Here is a 12,168-nt window from a genome sequence, read left to right as displayed (position 1 = left end):
AGGAGCAGGTGTTGAATTTACTTCTCATTGTCTCTTTAGTATCCTTTAACCTGGAACACTTCCAGCAGTCTTTGTCTTTTATGACATTAACACACAATCCCCTTCTCCCATTTTTCTTTCCCCAAGGAAGATTAGCCCTGAGCTAACATGCACTGCCAACGCTCCACTTTTTGCTGAGGAAGACTGGCCCTGGGCTAACATCTGTGCCCATCTTCCTCCATTTTATATGTGGGACACCTGCCACAGCATGGCTTGATAAGCAGTGCATAGGTCTGTGCCTGGGATCTGAACCGGCAAACCCTGGGCTGCAAAGCAGAATGTGCAAACTTAACCACTGTGCCACTGGGCTGGCCCCTCTGTTTTTTAATAAATAGTTTTCAGTATTAAAAAATCATGTTCTCTGTGAACAGACATTTTTCTTTCTTCCTTTCTAATCCATATACCTTTTATTTCTTTCTTTGCCTTACTCTATTGGCTAGGACCTCCAGTACAATAATGATTTGATTGATTTTTCACTTTTTTCTTGATTATTTCTTCCTTCTGCTTGCTCTTCTTTTGCTACCTTCAGGTAAAAACTTAGGCCATCGACTTGAAGCCTTTTTTCTTTTCTACCATAAGCATTTAATGCTATAGATTTTTCTCTAGCCCCTGCTTTTTCTTTTCTACTATAAGCATTTAATGTTATAGATTTTTCTCTAATCCTTGCTTTAATTGCAACTTGTAAATTTTGATACATTATTAAATTTTCCACTCAATTCAAAATGTTTTTTAATATCCTTTGTGACCTCTTTGATCCATGAGCTCTTAGAAGTGTGTTATTTAACTTCTAAATATTTGGGGATTTTCCAGATATTTTTTCTGTTACTGATTTTTTTATTTTTATTTTTTTAAATTTTTCCTTTTTCTCCCCAAAGCCCCCCAGTACATAATTGTATGTTTTCAGCTGTGTGTCTTTCTAGTTGTGGCACGTGGGATGCCACCTCAGCATGACCTCATGGGTGGTGCCATGTCCGTGCCCAGAATCTGAACCAGCAAAACCCTGGGCCGCCAAAGTGGAGCACGCCAACTTAGCCACTCAGCCACGGGGCCAGCCCCTGTTACTGATTTTTAATTTAATTCCATTATGGTCAGAAAACATTCTTTGTATGATTTAATTTCTTAAAAATTTTGTTAAGGTTTATTTTCTGATCCAGAATATGTTCTATGCTGGTGAACATCCCATGTGCACTTGAAAAGACATTCAGCTATTGTTGAATAGTTTTCCACAAACGTCAGTAAGGCCAAGTTGTTTGATAACACTGCTCAGGTCTTCTATATTCTTACTAATTTTCTGTGTCTACTTGTTCTACCAGTTACTGAGAGTAGTGCTGAAATCTCCAACTTAAATTGTGGATTTGTCTACTTCTCCCTTCAGTTTTATCAGTATTTGCCTCATATATTTAGAGGCTCTATTTTTAGCTGCAAACATAAACTCATACATATGTTATGTTTTCTTGGTAAATTTACCTCATTACCCTTATGTAATGTCCTTCTTTATCACTGGTAATATTCCTTGTTCTGAAGTCTATTTCATCTAATGTTAATATAGCTATTCCAGGTTTCTTTTGATTGGTGCTTGCACTGTGTTATCTTTTCTCATTCTTTTAATCTTTCCATGTCTTTATATTTAAAGTGACTTTCTTGTAGACAGCATATATTTGAGTCTTGCTTTTTCACTAATACGATAATCTTTCCTTCAATTTGTATGTTTACATTTAGGCCATTTACATTTTATTAATTTCATTTAATTATTAATATAGTTGTATTAAAATCTATCATCTTGCCAGTTCTCTATTTTTTCTATCTGTTCTTTGTTCCTTTTCTGCCTTTCTTTGGATTATTTTTATGATTCCATGTTATCTGTACTATTGTCTTATTGTTCATACTGCTTTTTACCTTTTCAGTAACTGTCCTAGGATTTACAATCCACATCTTTAGTCACAGTGTACCTTCAAATACTACACCACTTCATATGGAGGATAAGAATCTTACAGCAGTCTTACCCCAATTTCTTCCTCCCATCCTTTGTACTATTGTCACACATTTTGTTTTTATATATTCTACAAATTTATAATACATGGTTACTACTTTTTCTTTAGACAGTCAATTATCTTTTAGAGTAATTTTAAAAAGAACAAAACTTATTTTATATTTACCTTCACTTGTTCCATTTCCAGTGCCCTCCAATTTTTGAGTAGATCCACGTTGTAGTGCAGGTAAGCTAGTAACGAATTCCCTCAGTTTTTGTTTCTCTCAGAGTCTTTATTTCTCCCTTATTTTTGAAAGGCATTTTTGTTCCATTGAATTCTTTCAGCACTTTAAAAATAGCATTCCATTTTTCTTGCTTGAATAATTTCAATGAGACGTCCGCTGTAATCTCACCTTTGTTCCTCTGTATCTAATGCCTCTCTTTCTCTGGCTGCATTGAACATTTTCTATTTATCTTTGCTTTTCAGAAGTTTGAATATTACGTATCTCAGTGTATGTGTGTGTTTTTTGGAGGATAGTACTCTCTGATTCTCCTGAAGCTGTGGTTGATGTCCTTTATTTTTTGCAAAATAGTTTGCCATGAGCTGTCCACATATTTTTTCTGTTGTATGCCTGCTCCTCACTCCCACCTCTCTCTTTTCTTTCTGGGATTCTGCTTTCACGTATTAGATCATTTGAAATTGCCCCACAGCTCTTTGATGCTCTGGGGTTTTTGGTTGTTTTGTTTCCCCACAATTTTTTATTTTTGTGGTTCAGTTTGGGTAAATTTTTCACCATTTATCTTGACATTTACTGATTCTTTTCTCAACTTTGTTGAATCTACTGGTGAACATATTAAAGGCAGTCTTCATCTCTAGTACCATGTTTTTCATGATTAGCATTTCCATTTGATTCTTTCTTACAGTTTCCAACCCTCTGTTGATATTTGTTGGTACATGTTGCCCACCTTTTTACTTGAGTCTTTAACATATTAATCATAGTTATTTTAAATTGCATCTGACAGTTCCAACATATAGATCACATCTGAGTCTTATTCTGTTAATTGCTTTGTCTCATGGCAGTGTGCTGTTTTTTTCTTGCCTTCTTCTTTGTCTTATAATTTTTGTTTAAAAGCCACACATCTTGTGTAGGAGCACAGAGACTGAGATAAATGATATTTATGCCTGACAACTGGCATGCCTCTTCTTCTGCTAGGCCTTTAGTGTGTGGAGTTGAGTCAATCTAGTTAGGAGTTGTGCTATTTGGGTTTTGTTTTGGCCATCGTTACCCTCAGCAACTCACCAGCTTAAAATTCATCTCTCGTTACCTTGTGCTTGGGGTAGGAGCAGGGTTGCTGGATGCTTTCTCTTTCAATGTTCTTGTTCCGCTCAAGCTTTCAGCTTTTTCACAGAGCTTATGCCTCAGAGGTCTCTCTCCATGTTCTTAGCCCACCTGACTGCTTCGACACTTGTTTATGGGTGCTTGCTGGTCTAACGGTGAGAAGGTTGAGGCATTCTTTGTTAATCTTGTTCAGCCTCCACATATGTAGGCTGTTTGTCCTTAGACATCAAGGACAAGGTTTTCTAAGGGACCCTTCTCTCCTCCATTGATTTCTCTCAGAGGAGTTTCCTGCCTTTCCCCCAAAGGAGTGGTTTTATCTGTTCCCTTCTCCCAGAAAGGTTTTCTGTCTCCGTGTCTCGTAATGTTAAATGTACACCATACATATTTTCTCCAACTGTACAATTTGTAAAAATAATTTAACTCATAATACAGACATAAAAGTATGTATCATATATATTTTCAATTCCAGTGCAATTTTATATAATTCAGGAAAAGACTTTCTAGTAATACCATTTCAAGAGATGAAAGCACTTTGATATGCAGTCGACTATCAAGGAATCTTAAAATTCGTAGGCTTTCTTCTTAGAATTACAAAGATCAAAGACACAAACACCAAACTTCAAAATTTTCACAGTGTTAGCTGTCAACGCAATTGCTTAAGTAACTAAGTTAGCCTTGCTTTCAAATATGAAAATTTAAACTGTGAGCTGCATCTTGAGACAAAATATCCAATTTTTCACATTGTTTTCCATACTAACTGGAAAAGATCAAATATCTACAGTTTATTCTTGAGTCTTTCAGAAGAGTCTTAATAAAGAGCTCACTTTCTAGAGTGTCTGAGTAAAGAACTCACTTCCTCAGTTTTTCAGTTCTGGTACTGGAATCCAAAATTGCTAAAAATTATGTATTTCATTAAAATTATTAATAACATCAATGTTTGCCAGAACATTAACACTGAACCTGTACCCTCTTTTCTTACTATGTGGGTACTGCAACAATATAATGTGTCTTCATACATAGCACGTTACATGTAATATACACCTATCTCTTCATTATAGTTTAGAAAAACCTAGAAGAGGCTTTCCAGAAACACTGGGAATTTTAAAAGCAGATTAAACATTTTGCTCTTCAGAAAGAACTCTAAGGAATTTAATAAATTATTTTTGCATGAAGGAATTAAGGATAGATATTCATTTCAAGAGATTTTTAAACATTCTGATTCTGACTTAAATGCTCTCAGAGTTAAAAAACAAACAAACAAAAACACAGAGTGACCTACATGAATACAGTCCATAAACATCACACAAGTGTTGGGGTTTTTAGAAGAACAGGGACTTAGTTGATTTGCCCAGAGCCATATAACTAGCGACTGTCAAAGCCAGAGGCAGAACCCATGACTCCTGGCTCCAATTTCACTGTTTTCATTACACACAAAGCCACCCACCCATCAAGTGTCAATAATTCAACTGATTCATAGAGGCAAATCTATTACTATCCCTGTCTACATTCCCCAAACAATTCAAATCTTTGTATTTTTCAAACTTATAACTTGTTCAAAAAAACCCAAAAAACAAAATACCCAGATCCTACAAGGACAAATTACTTTTCCTTTACAGTGCATGTCACTTTGTATGTGAAAAAAAGAGTAAACCACTCTTTAAACTGTTTAATAATAACCAAAAAATTAGAAATGCCATGATGGCTAAAAAGAAATGATTCAAACCTTCAATAAAAAGGTGGCAGGGAGGGAGTGTATCATTCTAAAAAGCCAAATTACTGTTCATTCAGCTAACGTACATGTCTCTACGTGTATGAAAAATGAAGAGATTACCCTTTCAACTATTTAACAACCAAAGAATTAGAAACGCTGTAAAGGTTAAAAAGAAATAATACAGACCTTTTAAAAAGTGGGCAAAGGCTCAGCCTAAAAGTATTTCTCTATTAAGAAATCAAGAGTTTGGTAGGTTTCTTAGCGCTTAAATCTAAATTATTCTAAAACGCTAAAATAAAGTAAGTAGATTTTGGCTTACATCCAAAACATTTTCTCATTTAAATGAGCATCCTGTTATTAAGAAAAATATCATTATAACCATGTAATTTCCTGAACATAAAGGGATCATTAGCTGGTAGATACTTAAAATAATTACTGTTTTCCAAAATATACATAACATGATTACCAAAAGACTGTGGTTGGTTTATGGGTAAGACTTTATGTTTATTTTAAGGAAAAATCTGCTCCTGAATAAGAGCTAACTTAGATATAAGGGCAACGACGGACAAAGTATTCAGCACAACTATGAAGAGTCATTTGTAATTCATTACATATTTGCATTAAATTAATAGCCATGTCTAACTCTGTTTTTAGGACAAAAAATTTTTAATTTTAAAAACCTCACTTTCTTGATTTTTATTTGTTTTAGCAATTTTGATTTATCTAAACATTTTGTTGCCTTAAGAGCATGGGCAGTACTTACTAGCTGTGTGACCCTGGACAAGTTAGTAACTTCTTAGTCTTCCAGTCTGTAAAATGGGGTAATATCTACCTTAACGAATTGAGAAGATCAGAGTATGGTACATACAGTACTTAGTATAATGCTCACCACGTAAGATGCATTCAGGAAATGGTAACCATCACTATAATAAGATAGCAGACATACTTTCAAAAGCAGTGAGAACTAAGAAGATGAGAATATTTAGAAACTGATAACACCTCAATTTCCATTGTATTCACTCATAAACGACACTTAAGAGTAGTCAAACTGACACTGTAGCACACAAAAATGAAGCCCAGAGTTTCCAGCAATGCTAAGTATCTCATGGTGAGCATATTTTTTTCTTTTTGAGGAAGATTAGCCCTGAGCTAACATCCACTGCCAATCCTCCTCTTTTTGCTGAAGAAGATTGGCCCTGAGCTAACATCTGTGCCTATCTTCCTCTACTTTATATGTGGGACGCCTGCCACAGCATGGCTGGAGAAGCAGAGTATTGGTCCACACGGGGGATCCAAACCAGCGAACCCCGGGCCGCCCAAGTGGAAGGTGTGAACTTAACCACTGCACCACCAGATGGGCCCTGAGACTCTTTTGGCTTGAGAACCTACAATATTTGTGGATCTCCAGTAGAGAACAATGTGCATTTTCCTTGCAATACCTGCTCCCCTTTAAAGGGTAGAAATGGAAATAAAATACTGAAAAGAATGAAATTCAACTTTCTAAAAGAATTTTAGCTTCTCATTACGTGATCATTAGAAATCATGATTCCTTTTACTGACCTGCTGAAAAAATATGCACTCGATCATGACAATTAAATTTAAGTTATTTTCAAAATATGGCATGTTCCTTCAGACTTTAGAAATACTACTGGGTCTAAAAAACGGCACGTGGAAAGGAAAAGAATTAGGAATTTCTCTAGGCTGCCAAATACTGTGAAAAGAAGTAAAATTATAAATGTGTGTGTATACATGTATAAGGACATGTGTGTGCACATGTATGGGAATATGTACACATAAGTAAAACTTTAAAAGTTTAAAATAAAAATTATAAATTAATTCTCAATGGATTTCTGTAGATTTTCAAGTAAATTGCAGTACAATACATTGGATTACAGTAAATTTAAGGTTCAAATTTAAAATAGGAATGTAAAACCAGATTCATGCAAAAGATGCAAACTTTCCTACAGGGCATCCATGTTCAGTTGGCAAAGAAGTCAAAGCGAAACATGGGCTAGATATCAAAATACACAAAATACCACTACATGTTCTACGGAAAATCTGGATAACGGCAAATTTCTTCATTTTGCTCTTCTAATAAATCAAGATGCCCACAAATTTCAAGATAGTCTTGAAAGGTTTTTTTCTCCTACTGGTTTAATAATTATGTTTTCTCACTTCCATCTACAATTCTCCATGTCAGAAATCACTATTAATATAACGACCTATATCTCTACATGTTACATTAAACTCAAGCTTACCATTGTTAAGCTGACCAAACTAAATCCAAGAAATTCTTTTTTTTTTTTTTTACAATTTGAGAGTAGCCACAAATAAGATTCTCATTTACTACAAATAAAAAAATCTTAAATCCTAACATAACCCTCTGTTTTGGAAAGCTGTGGTTTAAAACAAAACAAACAGAAAAACCCACCATCCCCAAACACAACCTCCACTTTATCGTTATTGCTGAAGACATTTTTAGACAGAAGAGTTACATCTAGTCAGACCTGGAAGAGTAAACTGATAGTGGGGGTAAAAACAACCAAAAGAAGAAAAAGCTGAAGAAAGAAAGAATTTAAAAATCTATTTTGATCCATTTTCGGACAAAACACTTGTTAACCTAAAAAAGGGGGGAAAAAAAGTGTAAACAGGCAGGAGTAACAACCAAATTCTTACCCTTTCCACAACTAATTTAATCAATTTATATATCATTTATTTTTTTAGTAATATTTGATAAAGAATAACTGACTACATACATAGAGACACAGTGTCAGTGCTTGAAAATAGAGGGACAAAAATAACTATTTCAATAATATTTTCCCCACTATGACTAATCCTAATTTGCACTCCCTCCTTCAAACTCAGCTGTCCTGTTCAACTCCACTCATACTCTCTAAACATGCCTCTATTCGGGGACTGATATGCGGAAGAAATGACAACAATAAAAACAAAGACAGGGGCCGGCCCGGTGGCACAGCGGTTAAGTGCGCACGTTCCTCTTCTCGGCGGCCCGGGGTTCACTGGTTCAGATCCCAGGTGCCGACATGGCACTGCTTGGCATGCCATGCTGTGGTAGGCGTCCCACATATAAAGTAAAGGAAGATGGGCATGGATGTTAGCTCAGGGCCAGGATTCCTCAGCAAAAAGAGGAGGACTGGCGGTAGTTAGCTCAGGGCTAATCTTCCTCGGAAAAAAAATAAATAAAATTAAAAAAATAAAATAAAAAACAAAGACAGAAGAGAAAGGCAAAAGTATAAGGAGCTAGGATGGAAGTTCCAGAACTTTTCTCAATTTTAAGAGTGAAAGAAAATGAAGATGCCCAAAAAAGATCTATCTTAAGTCTTGTTGGAATGGAAAAAAGAAAATGGAGTATGGAAAGTAAATGAAAAAAAAGGAAAGATCAGAAAGTTGTAATTTCAGCTTTCTTGACAAAACTGGACTATACAGCTTAAAATGCATGATACATTTTCATCACAGTCCCATTTACTGTTTCCATCTGATTGTTCCAAGATAATCAGGAACTTAAGTTGTACATTATGCAAGAAGTTTCTTCCTAATACCTTCAGTTCTTTAAAAGTCAAGGAAAGAAGAAAATAAATCTCTAAAGAAGAAGGAAAACAAATGTGAGTAATCTTAACTCCTTGTAATTCTCACAATCAAAATAACTAAAAACTAGGGGCCAGCACAGTGGAGTAGTGGTTAAGTTTGCATGCTCTGCTTCAATGGCCTGAGGTTCGCTGGTTCAGATTGTGGGCACAGACCTATATACCACTTATCAAGCCATGCTGTGACAGGCATCTCACATATAAAACAGAGGAAGTTGGGCACAGATGTTAGCTCAGGGTCAGTCTTCCTCAGCTAAAAGAGGAGGATTGGTGGGGGATATTAGCTCAGGGCTAATCTTCCTCAAAAAAATAAATAAATAAAAACAACTAAAAACTATACTTCAGAGTAAAAGGAAGCCATGCAAACTACACTTATACATCTAATGAAAGTGAAACTTGACACTTTTTCCGCCCGCCACTGACAGTCTGGATTGGACCAAAAAAGCCAACTATATATATACATGTGCATAGTTTATGTTTAAATTCTGTATAAAGATATATGAATATATACTTGAAATCAGAATTTACCCATTGCTTACCCAATAGTCAAACAAACTTTTTCTTATAGGACAACACAAACCAAAATAGATTACATATTTCATTGTAAAATATAGGCATGCATTGCTTAACAACGGTGATACATCCCGAGCAATGCATCATTAGGCAATTTCGTCGTCGTGTGACCATTAGAGTGCACTTACACAAACCTAGGTGGTACAGCCTCCCACACACCTAGACGACGCGGTACTAATCCTACGGGACCCCTGTTGGATATGCAGTTCATCGCTGACCAAATCGTCGTTATGCGGCGTAATTACAAATTAATTCCACAATTTAAATTCATTTCATAAATTTTTACAAAAGATCTTTGAATGATCATTAGCAGTCAAACATATTATTTCCCTGTATCAAAAAAGCCAAAATTTAAAAATAGAATTCAATGCTGGCAAGGACTATTTTTGAGGCTCTCTCCACTGAAGTAAAAGATCCTTGAAGACACAAACTCTGTACGATTCATCTTTGTATATGTAGCTCCTAGCACAGTACCTGACATAGGAGGTGCTCACACAGGTTACCTGATTGACCAAAGGAAAGAAAGACATTTTCACATTCTGTCACAAGAACCTTAGAAATGTTCATCCCTTTGACTCAAGGTAATTCTACCTATAAGAAACTCTCTTAAAGAAAGAACCTAGAATGAATAAATGGATAAACAAAGATATTCAATGAAGTTACATTTTTACCTTGAAAAACTGAAAACAATCTAAACATCAAAAGTTAAGGAAACTGGCAAGTAAATTATGGTACATTCACATGAGAGTATACAGCCATGAAGAACTATTTATGAAGAGGTTTTAACGAAACAAGAAAATGTTCTTGAAAAAATGTTAAGAAAAAAGTTCCCACAAAATTGTTTGATCTTGATCATTTTAAAAATGAACTCAAAAAAGATTCAAAGTAAATCAACATAAACGCTAAAAGCATTATTTGCTGTATTTTCCATACCGGTATATTTATTTAAAAATATAAATAAAACAATCATGCCAGTTTCTATTATTTTTCATTATTACTATAAATTTGCAATGGAGAGTCCTGAGCAGTATAATAAATTTAATCATTCCGTAAAAAGTTAAAAAAACAATAAATCATCAGCAGATTTCTACTCATATCTAGGCTGGCTCCTGGATTAACATGGATAAATCACAAACTTTAAAAATTACTTTTTAGATAAGTGTCAATTTGAAATAAAAGTGGAGTCTGAAAGCAAATAAAATACCCTTTTGGATTTTTTTTTTCTTGCCTTCACATTTGACTTGCATATTTGCTTCCATTATTCTACCACTGATATTTGTTCATAATTTAAAAAACAATTTAATTTCCTAATATCCCACTGCTGTTGTTCTATCCTCCCCATCTTAAGTGACAAATGAAAGCAATAAATTTTGGTATAGGTTAATGAAGCATAAGTGAGGTGGGGCTACTGTCCAAATTTCTGGATTAGCCAAAGTCTGTGGAACAAGCATGGTGGGATGGGAAAAAACATACAAATAAACAATTACTCTATGGCAGCATGCCACAGCCAATCTTCTAAAAAGACTACTGTATTTTGGTGGCTCACCTTACTAATTTCTCATCTAGTCTACAAATCTCTGCATGCAATAGGCTCCTGCCTACTCCATTCCCATGAAAAGGTTCTGTCAGAGAGTGTCAGCGATGTCAGCGACAACTGCCATTACTGCTGCACTGTTATTACTGGCTCTTCTTCCTCTCCCCACTCCTTTAACACCTACGTGCCCCAGGGATTTATTGGCGTACACCACTATTCTCTCCCTCTAGAGAATTCTCAAGGTTCTAACTACTACCCAAATACAAAAGACTGCAGATATCTCCCCAGAGCTTTAGACTCCATACCCAACTTCTACACAGATGACCCATAAACTCACCCTAAACTCAATATGCTGAACACTAAACACACCATCTTTGGTGGCTCCTCGTTGTCTACAAAATCCAAGCCTCCCATTGATCTGGCTTCACCCTATTATTTCAACTTCATCCCCTGCCATTCATATTCATTTTTCTGAATGCCTAGTAAAATAAAATTTACCACCTAATATTTACTGAAGGTCCATTAAAATGCCAGGCACTATTCTAAGCACTTTATATGATTAACTCACTAATCTTCACAGCAATCCCATAAGGTAGATGCTATTATCTTCATTTTATGCTGAGGAAAGTATCTTGCCCAGGCTACTAAACAATGGAGACAGTATACAACCTACATCCTGTGCTCCTTACTTTTGTACTACGTAATTTCTCATAAATGCCTATATGTGCCAAGCACTGTCCTGGAGATTCAAGGTGAATGTGACAAAAAAGGCCCATGCCCTCATGGGACTCACAGTCTTGTAAACAAACAGAATAAATAAACAAACAAAAAAACAAAGCTGTAGATTATTAAAAAGTGCCAGGAAGAAAATAAACAGGATTTTATGACAGAATATTCACAGAGGTGGACCTACTTAACAGTGATGAAAGAAAGTCTCTCTGAAAAACGACTTTCAAGGTGAGACCTAAAGGATGAGAAGGGACCACATATGCAAAGAGGGGAGTATATCTGGAAGAGTACTGGCTTGTTAGAAAGCACAAAGATGGTGTTATGGGCTGAACTGTGTTCCCCTCAAATTCATATTTTGAAGCCCTAAACCCAAATGTGACTGTATTCAGAGAGAGGGATTTTAAGGAGGTATTTAAGGTAAAATGTGGTCATAAGGATAGGGCCCTAATCTGATAGACTGGTGTTCTCATATGAAGAGGAAGAGACACCAGAGATTTCTCTCACTCTCCACATGCCCAGAGGAAAAGCCACGAGAGGATAAAACGAGAAGGCACCTGTCTACAAATCAGGAAGACAGGCCTTACCAGCAATCAATCTTGATGGCACTTTGATATTCATAGCCTCCAGAACCGTGAAAAAATTAATTTCTGTTGTTCAAGTCACTCAGT

General features: G+C 35.7%; 1 protein-coding gene across 7 annotated transcripts in view; it reads right to left on the bottom strand.

Annotated features, from left to right (window-relative positions):
* Positions 1 to 12,168, bottom strand: part of UCHL3 (ubiquitin C-terminal hydrolase L3) — a 112,039-nt gene that overhangs the window by 18,739 nt on the left and 81,132 nt on the right. The window lies entirely within an intron of this gene.

The sequence above is a fragment of the Equus caballus genome, chromosome 17 (assembly GCF_041296265.1).
Source record: "Equus caballus isolate H_3958 breed thoroughbred chromosome 17, TB-T2T, whole genome shotgun sequence".
NCBI classification, from domain to species: Eukaryota; Metazoa; Chordata; class Mammalia; order Perissodactyla; family Equidae; genus Equus; species Equus caballus.
This window is presented reverse-complemented; position numbering and strand designations above follow the sequence as displayed.